We start from the raw sequence: 20,821 nt of genomic DNA on the forward strand, positions 1-20,821 counted from the left end.
AACTAAACTAGTAACTTAATCACCACCTAAGGTAGATTTAAGGACATCAACAAGCACAAGACAACAAGACAGATCGAATACTGATAAAGCCATAAAAGTCCTAGAGAAGTCAAATCTCTACTACTCTTTCAGTATTATTTTGCCCAGCAATGTTGGTCACCACAAGTTTTGCATCAGTTTCAGAACCAAGAGAAGCTGAGGCTCTTCTCAGGTGGAAAGGCAGCCTTGCGTTCAAGGTCTTTACTCTCCTCATACAATAGTAGCAATGCCAGAAGACCATGCAAATCTATCGATATAACGTGCAATTCTCGTGGAAGAATAACGGAGATTAGCCTGCCGTACATCAACCTGAGGGGTAAGCTAGATGAACTCAACTTCTCCTACGAAATTCTAAAGGCTTCCCATTGTAAATTTAACTGCCAATGCTCTCTTCCGAAGCATTCCATCTGGTACTGGTTGGTATACACTTCTGACGCTCAATTCCCTTCATCTTTCGTCGAACGTACCCTTTTTCGGGAGAGTTGCCTCTCACCCTTGTCAATCTTACCAAGATCACCTGCATAGATCTTTCTTTCAATCAGATGTCTGGTTTTCTCTCTGGGATTCTATGGGACCTATGAAGAAGACTATACTAGCTACCTTGATCTCTATGGCGACCAAATTATGGGTGCAATACCTCCAGAGCTAGGGAAGCTTAGAGATCCTTCGTACTTAGGCCTCGCCAAACAACCTCTTGGTAGGCTCACTTCTACAACCTTTACATGTAGGAAATCAAACGACCGAATTAACTGGCCATCAGGAGATAACCACAAACCTCTTCAGTGGCCCCATCCCATCTAGCTTTGGATCGACGACAGAACTCTCATACTTGTCTCTGTCAGAGAATAATTTTGTTGGTCTTATCCCTCCGATATTTGAAAACTTGCACGTCTAAGATCAAACAGCTGTGATCCTCGATCCCTTATCCAACACCTTAAGTGGTGGAAAACTACCAAACCAGTAAGGATACTGCAGTAAATTGCATTATTTGAAGCTGAGCGGGAAGTAACTCAGTGGAGACATACCTACCCAAACGGGTGATCTTAAGGATCTACAACTCCTACTAGACCTCAGCGACTACTTTCTTAGTGGGAAGTTGCCAGAACTCCGGGGTTATCGGCCTTATCATCTACACGCATCCTGGCATGGCATCATAGAAACTCTCCAAGTAGGGCCCTCAAGTATCTGATTGGATTTTTAGTGATTCGATTGACCATAGTGAATTTTTATAGAATTTAAATCAGGGTTTCATATACTAGTCGGCTTAATAATCAAGCCGTTCGCTCGATTGCTACTCGTGCTATTCAAAAACAACTATGCAAGGTGTGGACTGAAAGCTGCTGATACTTTTTAAGCCTAAACCTTTCACACAACAATATTTCTGAGTATACAGACCAATCACTGTCGAATAATTTCATAAAATCAGATTGTGTCAACGAATGAACGAAGAGATACATCAGGGAATATGGTGATGTAAAATTTACTAGTAAATTGCTATCATAAATTACATACGACTCTTATGTATCCATGGTCTAATAATTCTGAGGAGATGGAGTGGGAGATTACTAAGATCTCTGCAATCTTAAATTTTCATGTTAGTCCTTGTAATTGCTAATATATCCAGTTCACCCATATGTTTACATTTTTCTTACTCCATTGTCTGTTTTAATGGTTTTTTTTTTGTTGTTGTTGAATGTGGAGCTTTATTCAGCTGGTCTATCCCCATGTAGGGTCAAGGTCTCTGCAGAAAGACAGTTCACAAATATGGGGGAATGGGATTGTCGGATCCCAACAGGACTGATTTTACCCCAGTCGGCTGCATGATTGCCTTCACTTAGTATATGCATTAGTAACTAAACTCGGAGCCTCCACGGACAATCGACTTCTGCCATCATAAATCTAACCAATTCAAAAGAGTCAGACTCGACCTCCACATAGCTAAGCCCACTCGTCAGAGCGCCCATCCCTCGGCGAGAAGCGTCGAGTCTCCCTGCGTAGGCTCCCCAGTCGCCTTCAGTAGCGAGCCATCAGCCGTCCTCAACTGTACTGCTTCGACCCCCCTAGTAGTCGCCATTCGAGAAAGCTCTGTCCACGTTCACCCTTGACCCACCCCGGGGACAGAGCCAACCAAGTACCCCGTCATGACTTGGCTAGTAAACTCCTGTCGTCCACCGGTTTAGCATAATCCTGCGCTAGCTACTGCCCGACGTGCCACTGCTCTTGGCTGGTCTTCTTACCCCTTGTGTTGTTCTCTGATACCAAATTTATTGTGCTAAAATGCTGAATGGGTGGATATAAGCAAAAACGATTTTTAATTTTTCCAAATAATACCAATGTGATAGCAATATATTTGGATAAATCAAAATATTAGCAAAACTAATATCAATACTAAAGAAAAATCTTTAACCAAAGTGCTAAATATAGAGAATTTCTAAACACTCAAAACAATCACAAATAAGAACTCCAAATACAAACCACAGAAAAAAAGAGAGAGACAAAATATGGTTCGACGATGTGCCTATATTTACAGGCAGAGCAATCTTCAATGCACTATGCAAATCATCAAATACAAAGAGTTTTTAACTCTAGTATCACTCTAAACAATAGTCGCTCTCCTCTCTAATGTTTTCCTCATGCAAAATGTTCACACTCAATCCTAAAATCAAAATATTTTTATTTACATGACTGACTAAAAGTTATTGAAAATCTAGCCTAGCATGGCATTAGAATGCTCCAGAACTCTAATATGGAGCGTAGGAGGGTGTTCGAATGCTTGTGGGGCCTGCCAAGTGCAAATCCTCTTAAGAAATTGCATTTGAACGCCTTTCGAAAAATTGCACTCGAACACTCCCAAGGGCCCATTCGAACGACTCGAGATTGTCATCTCGAAAAATTGCATTCAAACACCCCCAAAGGCCTGTTTGAATGTCCCGACACAACAAATCTGAAAAGTCTAAATTTAAATCAAACTTCTAACAACCTGAACACCTGGCATTCGGAAACCTCCTTCACATATTTACAAGAGAAAAAGAGGTGCTCTATACTTTCCCTAGGAATGCCACATAAGGCACAGTTCTATTGAGGCCCAATCCGGATCGCATGCAGATAGGCCCTGGTTGGGAGTCTGTCCCAACTGATATTTTTGTTTTGATGAATGTTAATTCACATTAGTTGAAAGAGGTATGGGAAATAGTAAAATACCCACTGCAGCACCTGACAGGAACTTTCTACGGTTGGTAGTGGTAGTGGGGTACTTCCGGACTTGGCAGCCAATGATTGCCTGCCTAAAACAGTTCTTTTTTCCTTTTTGCGGTGCTGAAAAGTGTTTCGAACTGTATAGGCAGCCAATCATGGGCTACCAAGTACCATGACTACAAAAAGATTTCTGCATTCAGACTTGCAGATGATTAGGATTGTCCTTTCCATAAATGGACCCATTAGGAATTGGGTTTTAGAGTCCAGACCAACACTGCAACATCCATGTAAACAAGTTCAGTTTTCGGTTGTCATCTTGTTGTTATATTTAGTTTTGACGAAGCATAAGTTGCCCACATTCCAATACAGTTTGAAGGGTCTGAATCATAGAAGGAATTTAAAGAATATAAGAAAAATATATGATTTAGATGGAAAACTCTTAACATGAAAGAAAGAAGTCAATTATTGTATTATTACTTCTCTATCAGTATTTTTAATTATCTCAAGTTACCCTTTGTGATTGCATCTACTTTATTTATTAGCTCACGAAGCATTTTATTACTATCAAGACATAGCATAACAACGAAGATATCCACTCTATAATAATGCAAACTAAATATTGTCAAAAATATTTTTGTTATTACTAATCTCGCATAAACTATATTCAGTTTACATTGTGAAAGCTTGTAATACACCTCAGAATTTGGTAGACATTCTAGTTATTTGAGTAAATTCATAACCTCTGTATATGCCAGATAGTTAGAATTAATTGTACATTTTGTAATTTGTCTTTATTGTCAAGTTTACTCTACAATAAAACACTATTATGTGACAAGTGCTCGCCATTTATGACATTTAAAACAAATAAATATTATAGAATAAGTATGTCGGATCCATATTCACAGTAGAAGTACACAAGTGTGGGATGTTTAACAAAAATAAATGACATGGGACCACAACACTCTAGATCATACAATCATTTAGGGGATCACAAACTCTTTTTGTTTCATAAATAAATTACATACAGGAACCTGGATGTCCATGTCATTAGACAAAAGTTGACCGAGCTCAACACAAAGAGAGCAAAAGTTTAAACCAGCTAAACTTTTGTGACATTCCATCTCCTATATCTAGAAAAAGGATGTTGGAGGATAAAGAGCGTGCATGTAGGATAAGTAACTTCTTTCAAATAGGTTAGATATTGAAAACATTACCTTAAAAAAGAAGAACTAGAGATGACTTCGAGATAAAAGGAGACACTACCAAATCTCTCTCTCTCAGCTTGGGACAATACTTCACCTAAACCTAATTTGAGAAGACGACGTATTATAAATTTTACACTAAAATAAGGTCCCTTGTCTACTACAAACTCTGCTACCTATAATATCTAAGTGAAAGATTTGTTTCAAGGGGTCGTTGCCTACCTCCTCATCTCCTAATTGTGCATTAATACTTATGATTATTGTTATTTGTTTGATATTGTGCCTTAGAGTTGTTCTTTGTCTTTAACTAAGTATTGAGCTTGTGTCTAAGATCATCGCCCTATCTCAGCTTTCTCTTCTAGTGCATCAATTTGTAACCTGAATATTGAAGCTTAATGAAATGATCACTCTACATACTTTCTCTAAAAAGATTATGATTTTGAGAAGAAAATTAAATAGAAATGAGAGAAGAGGGGTTTGGGTTGAGCGAGAGTAATACCTTGCGTAAAATGGTTATTTTCTCTGACCAATTCACAATTTCTGTACGATTTCACCGTTCAATAGTTTAGGGAATGCTAATGTCAGGTTTTTTTTTTTCTTTGGGCTTTCATTGTGATACTATTCTATTGTCCGGGGAGTATAAGTATAATTTCTTTTTTCTTATCTTTTCTTGTTAGAGAAAAGAGACATGAAAAATACTATATCTTAGAATTACAAAGAGTTTAGAGGAATTTTAATCCTTGCATCTTTTCATAGAAACTGATTAATTCCAAGATACTCATTACAAGATCTTTAATTTTCTGGAGATCTCGACTTGCATATTATCAATGAACAAAATAGATGCAATTCTCCAGGATTTCTTAAAAAATAGAACTCCAAAAAATAACCAAAACCCAAACACAAATCCAACTACAACAAAGACATAGATCCATACTGTGTCATCTCTGTCGCCACTTTCATTGCCTTTGCTTGGTGGTTGAGCAGAAGCCGTATCCATTGTACAATTCTTGGTCAGTGGAGACCCACACAATTCATAGTTGCCAATGTAGCTTAGGTTGCTAAAGGTTTCTAGTTGATTTCCTGTTGGTATTCTTCCCCTCAAATTGTTGCTTGACAGGTTCAAGATACCAAGAAATGATAGTTTAGAGATACTAGGAGGAATTGTACCTGACAACTGGTTACTTGACAAATCAAGGAATTCAAGCCATTCCAAGTCTCCAATCCTTTCTGGAATCCCACCAACCAAATGGTTCATTGATAAGTTCAGAAAGAGTAAGCCAAAAAGATTGGTCAACTCTGTGGGGATCTCATGTGACAGTGAATTGCTTGATAGGTCGATGCCATTAACAAGTGCAAGATTTCGCCGGATCAATTGCTCTGTCCCTTTCCATTCTACTGTGATGCTGTCGATGTAAGTCAAAGGGGAGTTACCTATACCTATCGTCCTCCCTTGTTGCCTTATGGACATGGAGGTAAGGTTGCTAAAACCATTTGGTATACTTCCGGTGAGATTATTATGAGCAAGGTCCAACAATTGTAGATTGCGAAGTTTTGACAGCTGTGGAGGAATGGCACCGTGGAATACATTAGAACGTAAGCTAAGGATTTTGAGTGATGGAAAGCTATCCCCTATCTATGTTGGGATTTCTCCGTAGAAGGCATTCTGCCCGATGTCTAGAACAATTAAATTTCTGTAGGATTTTAATACAGAGGGAAACTCTCCTGTAAAATTATTGTTACTTAAGTGCAGTGATTCAAGAGGATGAAAATTAGTTCTCTTTGAGCTAGGGATCCTTCCGAAGAGATTATTGTCTTCCAAATAACATTGAGGAAACTCCCCTGATAACCGATTGCTTGAAAGGTCGAGCATTATCAATGACTCCATAGTACATATGAGTGAAGGAACTGTCCCTGCAGTCATATTATCAGTCAAGTTAAAGAATGAACAAATATTGCAACTTATTCAATTCTGGTGGAATCGCACCTGTCAACTTGTTGGAAGCTAGGCTCAGATATTGTAGATTGGTAAGGCTCCCAAACGCTGCAGGAATCCCACCGGAGATGCTGTTGCCATCTATGTAAAAGTAAATGAGATTCTTGCATTCTCCCCAGTCCGACGAAAGCGTACCAGTCAGCCGATTTCCGCTAATATCCAAGAATGACAAATTTGGATGAACTCCAAAGGCTTCTGATATGTCGCCAGTGAGGTTATTGCTGTAGAGGAAAAGGACTGTTAGCTTTGTAGCCAACCCGATCTCCTGCGGAATTCGCCCGGTGAACGAATTGTTTTGTATCTCAAAGGATATGAGTTCAGGCCAGTTCTTGAACAAATCCGGTGGGATCCCTCCGGAGAGCAAATTGCCCGAGATCCCGAACTCCCGCATTCTGGTAAGATTGGAGAAGGATTCCGGCAAGCCGCCGGAGAGCTGGTTATCGGACAAATCAACAAAATTGAGATTAGAACATCGGCCGAGCTCTGGAGGAATGGTAGAATTCAGCCCTGCTAAGTTAATAACAAGGCGTTCAAGCATCCGAAGCTGGCCGAGAGAAGAAGGCAGCTGCCCACCTAGTGGGTTCCCAAAGAGGTCCAGTATCCGGAGCCCCGAAACGGATCCAAGCACCGAGGGGATCCCACCGGTGAGGTTGTTTTGCCCAAGACGGAGGTCGCGGAGACCCGTGAGCTTCGCGAGGGAGACAGGAATCTCCCCAGAGAAGCCATTGGTGGTAAGGTTGAGGTATTGAAGGTTGGGTAGATTGGATGGCAATGAATCCGGAATTGGGCCCGTGAGAGTATTCTCTGAGAGATCAAGGTAAGTGATGTTTCTACACTCGGGTATAAATGGCGGGAACTCTAGAGTTAGGCTGTTTAAGTACAGAGACAGGTGTTTCAGGGCCGGCATGAAGGAGAACTTGGAGTAGTCTGGAGTCTCTAAGTAATTAGATCCGATGTCGAAGTACACTACTCTTTGGAGACGGCTAAGTTGGTATGGGATGACACCAGAAAGGCTGTTGTTGTCGAGCCGGAGGTCGACGAGGTTTGTGAGCTCGCCGATCTCTGGCGGGATGGATTGGCCGAAGTTGTTGTTGCCAAGGTCTAATGAGGTGAGCTTGGAGAGGACGGACATGTTTCGAGGAATGGATCCTAGGAGGAGGTTGCTGTTGAGGTTGAGTCTGGTGAGGTTTCGAAGGGAGGAGAAGTCCAACGCATCCAACGTGCCGTTCAGGTTGGAATCGGGCAGTTCAAGTTGCACGACGCTGCCGGAGGAGTCGCACCGGATTCCGAACCATTTGCACGGGCTGCTGGAGTTGGAAAGAGACCACGAGCTGAGGGAGGTGGGTTGGTATAAACTAGACTTCCATTTCAGAAGAGCCCCTGCTTCAGTCTCCGCACTGGCCGTGCAGAATGATGTGGAGAAGATGATAAGGTGGAGAGAGAGGAGGGTGTGGAGCGGTTTCATGGTTAATGGAGAGAGAGAGAGAGAGAGAGAGAGAGAGAGAGAGAGAGAGAGAGTTGTTTGCTGCAGTGCTCTCAAAACTTCTGGTTTAACGAGGGGAGGGGAAGGCAAGAGCAAGTCAGACTAAGGTTGGGGTAAGTTATGAACTGTTTCCGCGTGGACAACGACTAACGGATTGATTCGCGGTAGGAAGTCTGGATAGGAAGACTGGCGACTTTGGTGTGCCGTGTGGGTCAAGAAAAGCACTTATTACTGAGCGTGATGTTTTTAGATCTCGGATTTAACCGTTTCCACTCTCCAGTCATTTTTTTTTTGAAAAGGAAGCTGATTAACTTATATATTAACACTCCTCCCAATCAAGTTAGGGGCAGTGTCAAAAAAGAGGAGCTTACACAACTCTCGGGGGAGCTCCTCAGCAGGCCCAGGTTGGAATGTTGCATGGCCCTCTTACCCTGCCAGGCAGCTCAATTTGCAACCCTCTATTTTTCTCATGTAAAACGTGAGAAACCTTAACCACCCTGAGACTCTCCATTAGTCAAATACACTCACCCCCAACCTGTCGCACTCTCCACGAGCTGACGGCCTCCGAGCGCAGACATTGCACTACCTCACTCGAGTCGAGCTCTAGCTCGAGCTCCATGTGTCCTTGCTCCTTTGCCATGCGGAGCCCAAGTCGGACTACATGAACCTCTGCTAGCAAGGCCGAGTCCACCGGAGCCGGCTCCCACGCCATGGCAAGAAGGCCCCCGATATCGTTTCTCAGGACTGCTCCGACCTCGCCGTGGTTGGCCCCTACGTCCCAAGCTCCATCTGTATTGAGCTTGACCTTCCCTGGCTCCGGCGGCTTCCACTTGACCTAGGCTCAACATGTCCGAGGAGGCTCCGCCCCATGCTCATTGCTATATTCCTCCACCTGTCGCACTGCAGCCCTTGCAATCGCTCTCGAAGGCTTAACCACTCCCCTATATCCCACCTAACACCGTTGCTTCCAGAGTGCCCAGGTGGTGAAGGCGATAAGCGCCTTGGTGTACAGATCCCTGCTTCGATCTGCTTGCTACTTAACGTCCAGCCAGCCCATGTTGACCTCGACAGATGCTTGCATGGTGTCTAGAGCCACCTCCTTGACCTGCAGCCAGGTTTCGCGACTGTACCAACATGCGAACAAAAGGTGGTCAGCTGTCTCCGGGAATAGTCCGCAAAGTCGACAGAAGTCATCCACCCCTAGCCTGAGGCTCCGCAAGTAAACCATCGTTGGGATCCTATTCCATGCAAGCTTCCAACAAAAAGTCCTAACCTGAGGGGCTACCCGCAGCCGCCACAACTCCTTCCACCCGCTCCAACCCTCACCAAGCTACGGTCAGCGTGGCTCTCCCTTTGGGTGCGACCATCATATCCACTGGTCCGATGTGGTGGCGGCCCCCATAGGGAGCGAGTCGATTTCAAAGGCCAAATCCCACCCCACTGCACTAGCCAACCTTTCCGTCTGACCACGGCTTGCATTTACCAAGCCCTCCACTGTCAACTCCTCGTCCAGTAACGCCGGGTGTATTATCCGCAGTTGCTTCGTCCACGGAATGGGCGAGGTCCATGGCTCGACCGCTGCCTTCGTGGTTCTCCCGTTCGCCACCACCAACTTCTGGCACCCGAGTTTTAAGGTGTTAGCCACCCGACAGAGGGATCTCCACACCTAGGAAACCTTAGCATTTCCTCTAGTCTCCCATGGATTCAAAGCACCATACTTGTTAGTGACAATCTCAACCCATCAGGATCTATCCACATTTAGCACCTTGAACACCAGCTTTTCCCCACAAAGCCGCCCGGGCCAACTTCATCTTCCTAATCCCTAGTCCGCCGACCTCTTTCGGAGTGGTGACCACCTCCCAAGTAAGAAGGTGGAGCCCACGGCCCTTGTCGTTGTGCCACAGGAACTCCCTCGCGATCTTCTCAATAGCATCCAACACCGAGTCCGGGAGCCATGTACAACTCATCCAGTAGCTCGGACTAGCAAGTAGGGTGGCCTGAATGAGGGTCAGCCTTCCGGCAGTGGAGAGGATGTTGTGTTTCCACCCAGCAAGCTTCTTCCTCACCGGATCGACCAGCCCTTGATGTTCCTTCACTCTGATCCTCCAGCCGGAAATCAAAACCCCCAGGTACGTAAAGGGGAAAGCAGCGGCCCGATACCCCAGCAACTCTCCTAGCTGCTCGGCCACCTCTCCTTCCATCCAATTCGGTAGGAGGTACTCGAACTTTTCCTTGTTTACCTTTTGGTTGTTGACGGCGGAATAGAGTGCCAGAGTCAAGCACACATGCAACGTTGGTCGTCGTAGCTTGGACCGTAAGAAGGTCGTCCGCATACAACAGGTGCGAGAGTTGAGCATCGCTTACCCCGAAACCCACCAGCAAACCCTGCCTAGCTCTGGCGTTGAGGATCCCTCTGAGAATTTGAGTCAGGAGAATGAAGAGATAGGGTGATAGAGGGTCACCTTGCCTCAGGCCCTGGTGGGGCACCAGCCAATCTGTCAGCTCACCATTGAGGAGAATGTTGTAGCTTGGTGACTTGATGCACGCTTCAATCCAAGTGACCCAGCCAGCCGGGAAACCCATTCGCCGGAGGGTGCTCAGAACAGCATCCTAGCTCACTCTGTCGTACGCCTTCTTCATATCAAGCTTCCTCATCATCACCGGAGGGCGAAGCTTTTTCGTTATCATCGAGTGCACCACCTCTTGGGCGGCTATGACATTATCCATGATGCTTCGACCAGCCACGAATGCCACCTGTTCCAAGTCGACGAGCTTGGGCAGAAGCATCTTGAGCCTCCAGACCAAGATCTTGGAAATGATCTTATAACTCACATTGCATAGCGAGATGGGCCGAAAATCTTTAACCTTGCTCGGCTGCTCACACTTCGGAATCAGTGTGATGAATGTTTGACCCCACAGCTGCGAAAGAGTCGCATGGGTGAAGAAGTATTCCACGGCTTTGCAGATGTTCGGGCCCATCTCCGACCAAGACCGACAATAGACCTCGATCTGCATGCCATCCGGCCTAGGCGCCTTACCTAGTGGCAGGCTCCACAGTGCCTCCTTGATCTCTTCTCTGGAGACCGAGGACTCAAGCATCGCGACCTCTTCAGCAAAGATCAATGCCAGCTCCGGCCACTCCAATGCATCACAATTGATCCCATCAACCTGCCCCCAAAGCTCGGAGTAGAAAGTGTTGAAGGCTGATGCAATCTCCTGTTGGTTCTGGACCCACCAGTCACCCTCGACGCAGAGGCTTGAGATCCGATTTCATTTTTGCCGGATGGTTGCTGTGAGGTGAAAGAAGCCCGTGTTTCGGTCCCCCTCTTGCACCCACTTTAGCCTCAACCGTTGAAGCCATTTGATATTAAGCTGTCGGCTTACCGTCGTATGCTGGTTGTAGAGGCACCTTAGACTGATCAGTGTAGCCTCACCTAGTCCTCTACCTGCATCTTCTTCTTCCAAGGCAAGGATCTGAGCTTTCACTTCCTTCAGCTTGGCTTCCACGTTGCCTACAGCCTCTTTGCTCCACTTCTTCAAGTTTTGCTTGAGGATGTAATTTTTATGCACCAAGGCATTCAAAGGCCCTGCCGTGGCTCTGCTGGCCCATGCATCGCTCACCACTTGATGGCATCCCTCCAACTCTAGCCATAGTAGTTCAAACCGAAACGGCCTTTGCAGCTGGTTCGCCATCCTCGGCATCGTGAGCAAAGTGATCCAAGTGCTGCACCTTACTACAGGGGTGCCGACTCAACCACTCCGAGTTCGCCACCGCTCAGTCTAGCCGACTCCATATCCTCCTGCTACCTTGTTGGTTGTTACACCAAGTGAAGGGGATGCCTTCAAACCCCAAATCGCAAAGGTCAGTCCTCTTAATGAAACTGACAAAGGCCCTAGCCTTCGCATCAAGTCTCACCGTCCCGTTGCTCTTCTTCTCCTCCAAAGAGACAATGGCATTGAAATCCCCAGCAACTAGCCAAAGCACCTGTCCCACCTTGAGAGTGTCCAGCTCCGCCCAGAGCTCCCTTTGCCCCTCAAGGTTGTTAGTAGCATAAACTACCGTTAGGGTCCACGTGGCCCCTTGCACCAGCGAGATCACGAGGTGTGCTGCGTACCTAGACACCGCCATGACATCCACCCATCCCAGCTCTTTCTTCCACAGTAGTATAATACCACCTGATTGACCGATCGCCGGGACGGCGAACCACTGCCAGCATCTCCCCAAGGCCCTAGCCACTTTCCTGGCCTTGTCCCAGTCAGCGTGAGTCTCTAGGAGCCCGATTAGGTCGAGCTTGTGTTCTCTGATCAGGTACCGACAGCGGTCCAAAACTTATTTCTTCAAGGTTCCTCTACATTCCAGAATATGGCTGTAGACATTAGAAAACAATTGGGTAATAGTGTTAACATATTCGACCTTTTTTCGAGGACGAAACCGGCTCCTGTTCCCTCGGAGCGTTGTCCTCCATGGCCACAAGACCTTCTCCCTCTTGCTTGCCATGGGCTAGCAGTAGCAGATGCTGGTTTGCCAGGTCCACCTCCATGGCCCCTTCATTTGCACCCCTCTGGCTATGTGTGAGCAGCGATCTGACTTTGTCCACCATGGCAGAGTGGCTAGCCTATGCGCTCCTTTGCATGCCGTCGTCGGGCGTGGAGTTGACCATCGCGACACCATCCTGGTAGACCCCCTCCTGATAATCCCCACTTGCAAGATTTTGCTTGGCTTTGCTCCCCATTGTCTGCATAGTAGCTGTCTGGGCGGGCCGATGGAGACCGGACCCCAGGCAGATGGGAAGGCCGTTGATGATGACCCCTCCCAAGTCCGCCAGGACATCCACACTTGTTGTGTGTTCAGGAGCCCTCACCTCCACTTCACTGTTCAGCATTAAAATGGCCGCCTGTGTGTCGCTTTCGGACGGGTCGTTGCAATTCCCAACTACATTTTCCCCTACTCTACTAGTCATCATGGCTTTTGCTGAGTAGGGCCCAGCTAAAGTCTTCCCCTGGCGGGAGAATGTCGCTCCATGCTGTTGGTGGTCTGCACTAGCCTATTTTGGTGTGCTCAAGATGGTATAGTTACCTGCCACCTTGGCCTTACCTTTATTCATCGTGGTCAGCACACAGTTTGTGGCGTTTTTTGTCTCCGCTACATGGTTTGACTGACGTGGGTGATCTCCCTTCTCGTCACGTACTCGCCTTGTCCCATCTGCATGAACTGACTCTGCAGCCTTCGGCTTTTGCTGACCGCTACCACCCTCATTGGTTTGCTCATGCCTTTGCTGGCCACTTTCCGGCACTTCCCTCGGAACCCCTTGGCCCCGACGGCTTTTAGGGAACCCGCTTCCATCAGCCCGCCTCCTCTCCTAGGCATGGCCATTCACATAGTATGGGTTTGGAGCACTCCGCACCGCCCTTCTTCTATTCTGTTGCACAGTGCATCAAGGGCCATAAGTGGACACACCTTCCTCTCGGCCGCTCAGCTCCCCTTGGCCATGTTCCTCCATGCCCGACCTAAACTCGGCCTATTCTCTTTTCCTTTTTGCGCTCGGGGGCTTATCAGTTTGGCAGTCCACCACTCGGTGCCCCACTCTACTAAGTGGTAACAGAAGAGCAGTATACTCTCGTGTTCCACACGCTGCTCCAGTTCATCCTCCTTCGAACCTAGCCAAACCGCAGTCTTGAGCGGTTTACTGAGGTCGATCTCTATACAGTCCCTTGCGAATCTGCTCCTAGTGTGATCTAACGTGGCTTCGTCAACTCGGAGCGGCGTGCCGAAGTACGCCACCAGCGAGATAAGGGACTCCAGCTCCCAATACTCCTTGGGCAAATTGTGTAGTTGGATCCATACTGGTGCCATCGTGAAAGCTTCCGCAGATGGCTGAAAGTTGTTTTGCCACAGGATGAGGTTCAAAACCCTCCCCATTATGGTCCACAGCCTATTGACCATAACATATTCCAGATCTTCTTGCCTCTCGAACCGGAACACCATGAATCCGTCCTCCATGTCTGAGACGGAGAACTTGTCTATCCCTATCGACAGCCCCGCCAATATACTTTTGAGCCTTGACAATGGGATACCCCCTCCAAGGAACTTGCCAAACAAGGATAGTTCCATCTTGCTCTACACCTTTAGAGGACTTCTGGTTCCATTATGACACAGTCCTCCAGCTGATCTTTAAGTTTTGCAAGGATTTCCTCCGAGATGCGCCCATTTGCCTGCTTTCTCCTATGAGTTGCGGTAGCCACCGACGCCCACGATGCGTTCCCGTCCGCCCACTTGGCCTCTCCGACCGACCCCTAGGTTGCCTCACCCTGGATAGCCTCCCTAGTCGCTTGGCTGGCTTCATGCGGTGCGGTGCCTCCGCTGGCAGTGAGGGTACACCTCGCTCCTTTGCTAGCTTGGATGATGACGCTCGACGGAGAAGAACGTCTTCAATCCCCTCAGGCGCAGGAGGGGCTGAACCTTCCATTGGTTGGCGAAGGAGGTATCGACGTATTGCTATACAGAGCCGTTCGTGTGTTGAGTCCTTATGCTCACAACAAGGGTCTTCACCAGCTTTCTACTGGTGTTGCATCCACTCTCCAATCATCTTTGTCCACTTCTTTTTTATGCAAGGGTTACTTTTGTATTAAAGCGGATTCGAATCAGATTTATCTTAATACAAATATAACCCGATTATCAAACGAATTATATTTAGTAGACACGAACACGACTCGTTTATTAAACAGGTAACACGATACAATCTGTATAACCAGTTTATTAAACGGGTCATGTTAACACGACAACATATCTCGTTTATTAAACGGGTCGTATGAACATGACTCGTTAACACGACACGATAACCCATTTATTAAAGGATCGTATTAGCACAATCCTATTAACCCATTTAACACAACATGTTAACCCGTTTAACACAACAAGAATGAAATTTGCTATATATAAAAATCAATATTTACAAATTTACCCTATATAAATAGTCTATTATATAAACAAAAAATCTCTTTTAAACTCAAAACTTATACAACAAAAGAATAATAATTCTAAGCATTCAACCACAAATTCAATTTAAACCAAATTCATACACAATTCAACCACCAACAACCAACATTAAGTAAATAAGTTTAAATATTAATTTTAGTTCTAAGTTTCAACTTTCAAATCTAATAATCGACAATTATAATAAATCTAACATATTAAGTTCACAATTCAATCACCAACATCCAACATCCAATATTAAGTTCATAATATATTACAAATTATAAATAATTTAAAATAAACAAATAATAACATTTAGCTCTCTGTTTTATTGTCCAAAGATCATGATCCTTTCAAAAAGAACAAAAGAGAGTATAAATAACTAAGAAGATTAAGTTATAATGGTACTAGCAAATTGAGGTAGTTAAAGTATTTTCTGTTAATGCTCGAATCGAGGTGCAGAGCTTTCAAATGTCTTCTAGGACCTGAAATAGAAGAGGCCGAACTAAAAATTCAATAATCCATAAATCCTAGCAAGCGACGGCCTATGGGATGCCATGTCGAATGAAGAGGTCTGTGGTGCGGCCCGGAAACGGGTCCTACTATGGCACAAAAAGAATGGCATTACATCTTCCTCCACCCAAAGAGGCGAATTCATTGATCCTGCTGCTCAAGCAGCTGCAGAATACCTGTCAAAGCTTGCTATCCAAAAGGGTGGCAAGGACAATATCACCGTCATTGTGGTTGACCTGAAAGCGCAAAGAAAGTTCAAGACCAAATCCTAACTGGGTAGTTTGGACTTCATTTGATTATTATCTGGTTTAGGAAAGCCATATAATGTATGGGCTCAAATTTAATAGTAGTTTTATACCTTCATCTTTTTTTTCCCCTTCTCCTCATTTGAGTCTTAAAGGGTTCTACTCAGTTTATACTATACATTCTATTGCATACTAGGGCTTATGTTTCTATTGCATTAGGCCATAATCATGTAATTTCATTGTCTTTCATTGGGACCATGTACTGAAATTATATATTTCAGCTTGTACTGTACAGAACTGGAGGGAAGAATTAATGTAATGCCATCTTCAATACTCCTTTTATTCCTGTAGTAGCTTCTTAAATTTTAGAATCAAGGGTAAACAACCAACTAACTCCATAATAAGGAAATTCTGATGCCAATTAAAATCTATGACAAGTATTCAGTTTGATGAGTCTATTTTCATAAGACAGCTGATTATTTGGATAAAAACATGACCAACAAAGAAGAATTATATAGATGAAGATCTAGCAAGAAACAGATCCCACCTTTCATATATCTAGAAGACCATAAAAGCAAAATAAACAATAGACAGACCATGAAGAGCAAGGGGCATAAGTGCAGAAGAGGGTGAGACTAACCATAGAGGTGGTTGAAGAAGAGATTGGATGCACCAGTAGAGTGGACAACTTCAAGAAGAGAGACAGTGCTGCTATTGCTACTACTTCCACCACCACCACCACCAGCAGCAGCAGCAGCAGCAGGAGGAGGAGGCATCACTCTTTTTTTTCTCTCTCTATCCCTCTCTTGAACTTCTTTTTTCCAATCAGATGGGGAAAAGTTAAAGATCAGGTCATGAAATTTTGCATAAAGTTAAAGAGGAAGGGAGCGAGGTGTAGCAACTAACGATTGGGTCATTGGGTGACTAATTTCTTGGAGTTTCTTCCCCTTTGCCTGTTCTTGGTAGGGGACAGTCAGTAGGACTTCACATTGCAGTGGCTGCGGAACGGACGACGATGTCGAAGCCATTGCCGGGGAGAGGGGGAGGGAGAGGTTGATGTCGTCATCGCGCTCGGCACGGTTGAAGTGGTTCCCCGAAGATGAGGATGGAGGCGTCGTACCCGTCTAGAAGCAGTCGTGGAAGAAGAGGTGGAGGGCGTCGGTGGTGGGGCTGGGGATCTTCTTCGTAGTGACTGCGTCGGACACGATTTGCTCGGTGCGAGGGCACGAGCCGGCGAATAGTAGGAGGTGGAGACGGCTGTGGGAGAGGGAGTTGGCTTTCTAAAGAGGGTGGGAGATGGGTGGGGCGAAGGGTGGGAGATGAGTGAGGCGGCTGATGTTTGAGGGAGAGCGGGGAGAGTTAGTTTAGGATTAGAAATATATATATATAGGCGAGTTGGCGGGCCGACCCGACCCGACCCGACCCACCCGTATAGTTAAACGAGTCAGTGGTATAAACTTAAACACGACCCGATTATTAATCAGATTAAGTGGGTTAACCCATTTACGATCCGAATATAATTATACTAAACATAAACCTGATTAAGAGCCAGATTATTGGATCTGGTTAATTTTTGCCACCCTTATATTTGACTATAGAATTCTTATGCTTGTCCTTTTTTAGAGAAAAAAATGTGTGCTTTTTGCACCTTCTGTGAAGCTTGTTATGACCTTGCTTTCCAAATGATATATAGATTTATTTTTTTTTGATAAAAGTCTGTAGACAATTTATTTCATAAGCGTGCTTAAATTTTGATATAGTTATAATCGGTTCTTTCCTTACAAAATTTGTTCTGGATAGCTAGACCGGCAAGATTGTGAGCTATCAAGTTATTTTTTCTACTGGTATAGAGAACCTTGATAGAGGAAAATTATTTGATAAAGGTACGACATTCCTAGATAATGGATGAGATCTGCCAACTCGTCTCCTCGTCACCATCATTGGTTGTGTTTACTACCTTCATGCTATCACTGTATATAGTACCTCCAGGCTTACCATTGTACTTTAGAGCTTCTGTTAGACCGAGCAGAAAGGTGTGAGCTTCCCCCATGACAGCATTTGTACAGTTGCTAAGGTAGAAACATTTATACCATCTTAGCTTTGATATTTTGCTGGAGATGAATACGCCAACCCCTCCATCGTAGTTGTGCCTCTAGGATGCGTCCGCCTAGCATGTAAAGCTTTCTTCCGAGGTCTGAGTGTTGCATGGTCTTTCGCATAGGTCAAGTGTCTACATACAGCTTGGCATGTTGATGGGCATTTGTAACAAAGTAGAGTCGCTGATGAGTGAGACTACCAAATGCAGAGGCGGTAGTTTGTTCTCAGAAATCGTTGCATTCTTAGAGCGCCAGCAAATCACACATCTCTAGAAAAATGGCAGTGGATGAGGAGGTGTTCAATTATCTCTAGAGAGTCAGAGCAGAAAGGACACTCCACACTAATATTGGGTAGTCTTCTAGCTAGAGCCATTCGGACAAGGAGTGCACCTGTTAAGCAATGCCAAACAAACATTTTAACTCTAAGAATGGCCTCGGCTTCTTACCACACTTTCCTCCAAATGTCGGCAACCCTTGGGGTAGATGCCGATGCTTCCTAGTCTCCCATTGTGAGAGCAGTGTACACTGACTTTGCATTGAATATGTCATTGTCTGCAGCTATCCAGCAGAGCTAGTTCCTCCTTTCCATTGATGCCTAACTAAGGAATACATTGACAATTGAGTTCTCAATTTCACTAGGGAAGAGTTGGTGCACCAGGGGCAAGTTCCATCTTGCTTCATGACTTACGATCAGGTCCTTCACCTTTGTTATGTGGCTTGGGAGAGGGATGTCATTGAGATTAAAGGGCGACAGCCGGGGATCATGGGAGATAGAGATAGTTTCTCCATTACATATTTTATATCTTACCATCTGCTTTAGAGCTGGTCTTGTGTTGAGGATAGAGCACCATGTCTAGGAGGCAGATGAAGGAGGCTTAGATAACTAGAAGGAGCAATTAGATAGGTATTTTTCTTTCAGGAGATTGGTCCAAATACTATCCTCCTCAATGAGGAATCTCCACATTAGCTTGGCAAGTAGTGATTGATTGACAAACTGCGTCTTATGCCGAGTCCTCCATGCATAACGGGGCGGCAGATCAAACTCCATCTCCTTAGATAAAGATTATTTTTATTATTGTCATACCCCTACCAGAAATTGCGCATTAGCGAATCGAGCGATTATAGGAGCGATTTCTAAAAGAGGATACTGGCCATAAAGTAGACAGGTAGATTGCTCAGTGCTGCCTTGATGAGAACTGTTCGCCTTGCATGTGAGAGTTGTTTTGCCTTCCATCCTTTTAGCCTTCTCTTGAGATTTTCCAACACAAGCTTGTAGGCCTTGCTCTTGGAGCGAGTAAGGACCAAAGGGTTTCTAAGGTAATATTCTTGCCCCTTCGAGAGCTTGACCTTTATAATAGAGATAAGCTGGCTTCTTCTGCTGGTCTCGACTCTATTACTGAAGAAGATTATAGATTTATCGTTGTTTATGGTTTGGCCAGAAATCTGATAGTAGAGGTCAATGGTACTTCTAAGATTCACAGCCTCTCTCTGTGTGGAGCTACCAAATAGAAATATGTCGTCAGCAAACATAAGACGATTGATCGGAGTGGCTGCCCTTGAGATTTTGACACCATGTAGTCTCTTGTTAGTGAGGTCTTTGTCAAGGAAGATCAAAAGTATGTTTGACCCTATGATGATGAGGTAAGGGGACAATGGGCAACCTGCCTCAGTCCTTAAGAAGGTTTTAAGTAGCTATCTACACTTTCGTTGATTCCAAGAGTTAGGCTAGTGGTGGTGATATGGTTGTTTACGATTTGCCTACCGGGGATGAATGCACTCTGGCTCAGAGAAATGATTCCTTTCAGATGTTTAATTCTGGCTGCTAAAAGCCTGGCGATTAGTTTGTAAATGGTGTTGCAGAGGCTTATTGGCCGGTAGTCACTCATAATGACAGCATTGTCTTTCTTGGGGAATAGCACTATATTGGTTCTGTTAAGGCCTTTATCTATAATGCCAGTAAGAAAATGATCTTTAATAGTGGCTATGACTTTAGTTCTTAAGCAGGGCCAAAGGGATTTAAAAAATCTAGTATTCATACCATCAGGACCCGAATCTTGTTCAGCCCAAGAGATTTAAAAAATCTAGTATTCATACCATCAGGACCCGAAGCTTTGTTCAGCCCAAGAGATTTCAGAGTTGCTTCAATCTCTTCTTTAGTAGGGACCTTAAGAAGGTTTTGGGTCCACTCATCTTCACCAACTTGAATACAATTTATGTGCTTTCGTCAGCTTCTGGTGGTGACCATGGCATGGAAAAATTTGTTGTTCTTATCACCCCACATGAGCCAGCCAACTTTCACTATTTAGTGTCAATACTTCTCTTCTTTGAGGAGGAGACTATCGTGAGCGCTTATGAGGCTTTGCTCTCTTATCCAGTCTCTATAAGTTGGTCTATATCAATGAATTCACTATACCAACCAACCCACCGAGACCTAGTCACCTAGATCAATGACTTCAGTGTAGCAACAAGCTTTAAGTCTTGTAACTTGCTTCTAGAGATTTCACCAATATATGGGCCTATATCGATTATTTATGGAAATCAATTTTCAGATAAACTAGCTTCGTTAGAAACTTTACACCAAGCTTTTGGCTGAAGATTAACAAACTACAATAAATATTCTTCTCTTCTCAAATGTTTCTGAGAGGATTAAGTTATTTGATCTGAAGTGTTAATTGCAGAGCATTTTAGGGCATTCACTATAAAGAGGGATGCATCAAAGAGAACCTTGTGCTAGCAGCACGAATAGCATCTGCAGAATATTAATTAAGAACGACTCCAATGGGGCATTTTCTTGAATTCATAAATAACCATAACAATGAAGTTCAAAGAAACTATAGAATTTAAAACATTTTAAAGACATGAATACATCTCTCCCTGGCTAGTCGGCAATTGTTTCTCAATTCTCAAACATGAGCTTAATCAAAGACATAGATACATTATGAAATACAGTTTAGCAAAAATAGACCACTATCTCTTCCTGTAGGTCCTGTACCACTAATGAGTAGGCCCAGTCCGAGTCCACTACAAATAGTAAGATTGAATGATTAATTGTGATATCTATCGTGATAAAATGCCAATTTGG

The 20,821-nt window shown here is 44.5% G+C and overlaps 1 pseudogene; it reads right to left on the minus strand.

The window, feature by feature from the left end:
* Window positions 1–5,217: 5,217 nt before the first annotated feature.
* On the minus strand, window positions 5,218–7,971 carry LOC140783436 (uncharacterized; annotated as a pseudogene).
* Between the last annotated feature and the right edge of the window lie 12,850 nt (window positions 7,972–20,821).

Source organism: Typha latifolia, chromosome 3, assembly GCF_019914945.1.
Source record: "Typha latifolia isolate L0001 chromosome 3, TyphaL0001v2, whole genome shotgun sequence".
Classification (NCBI taxonomy): Eukaryota; Viridiplantae; Streptophyta; class Magnoliopsida; order Poales; family Typhaceae; genus Typha; species Typha latifolia.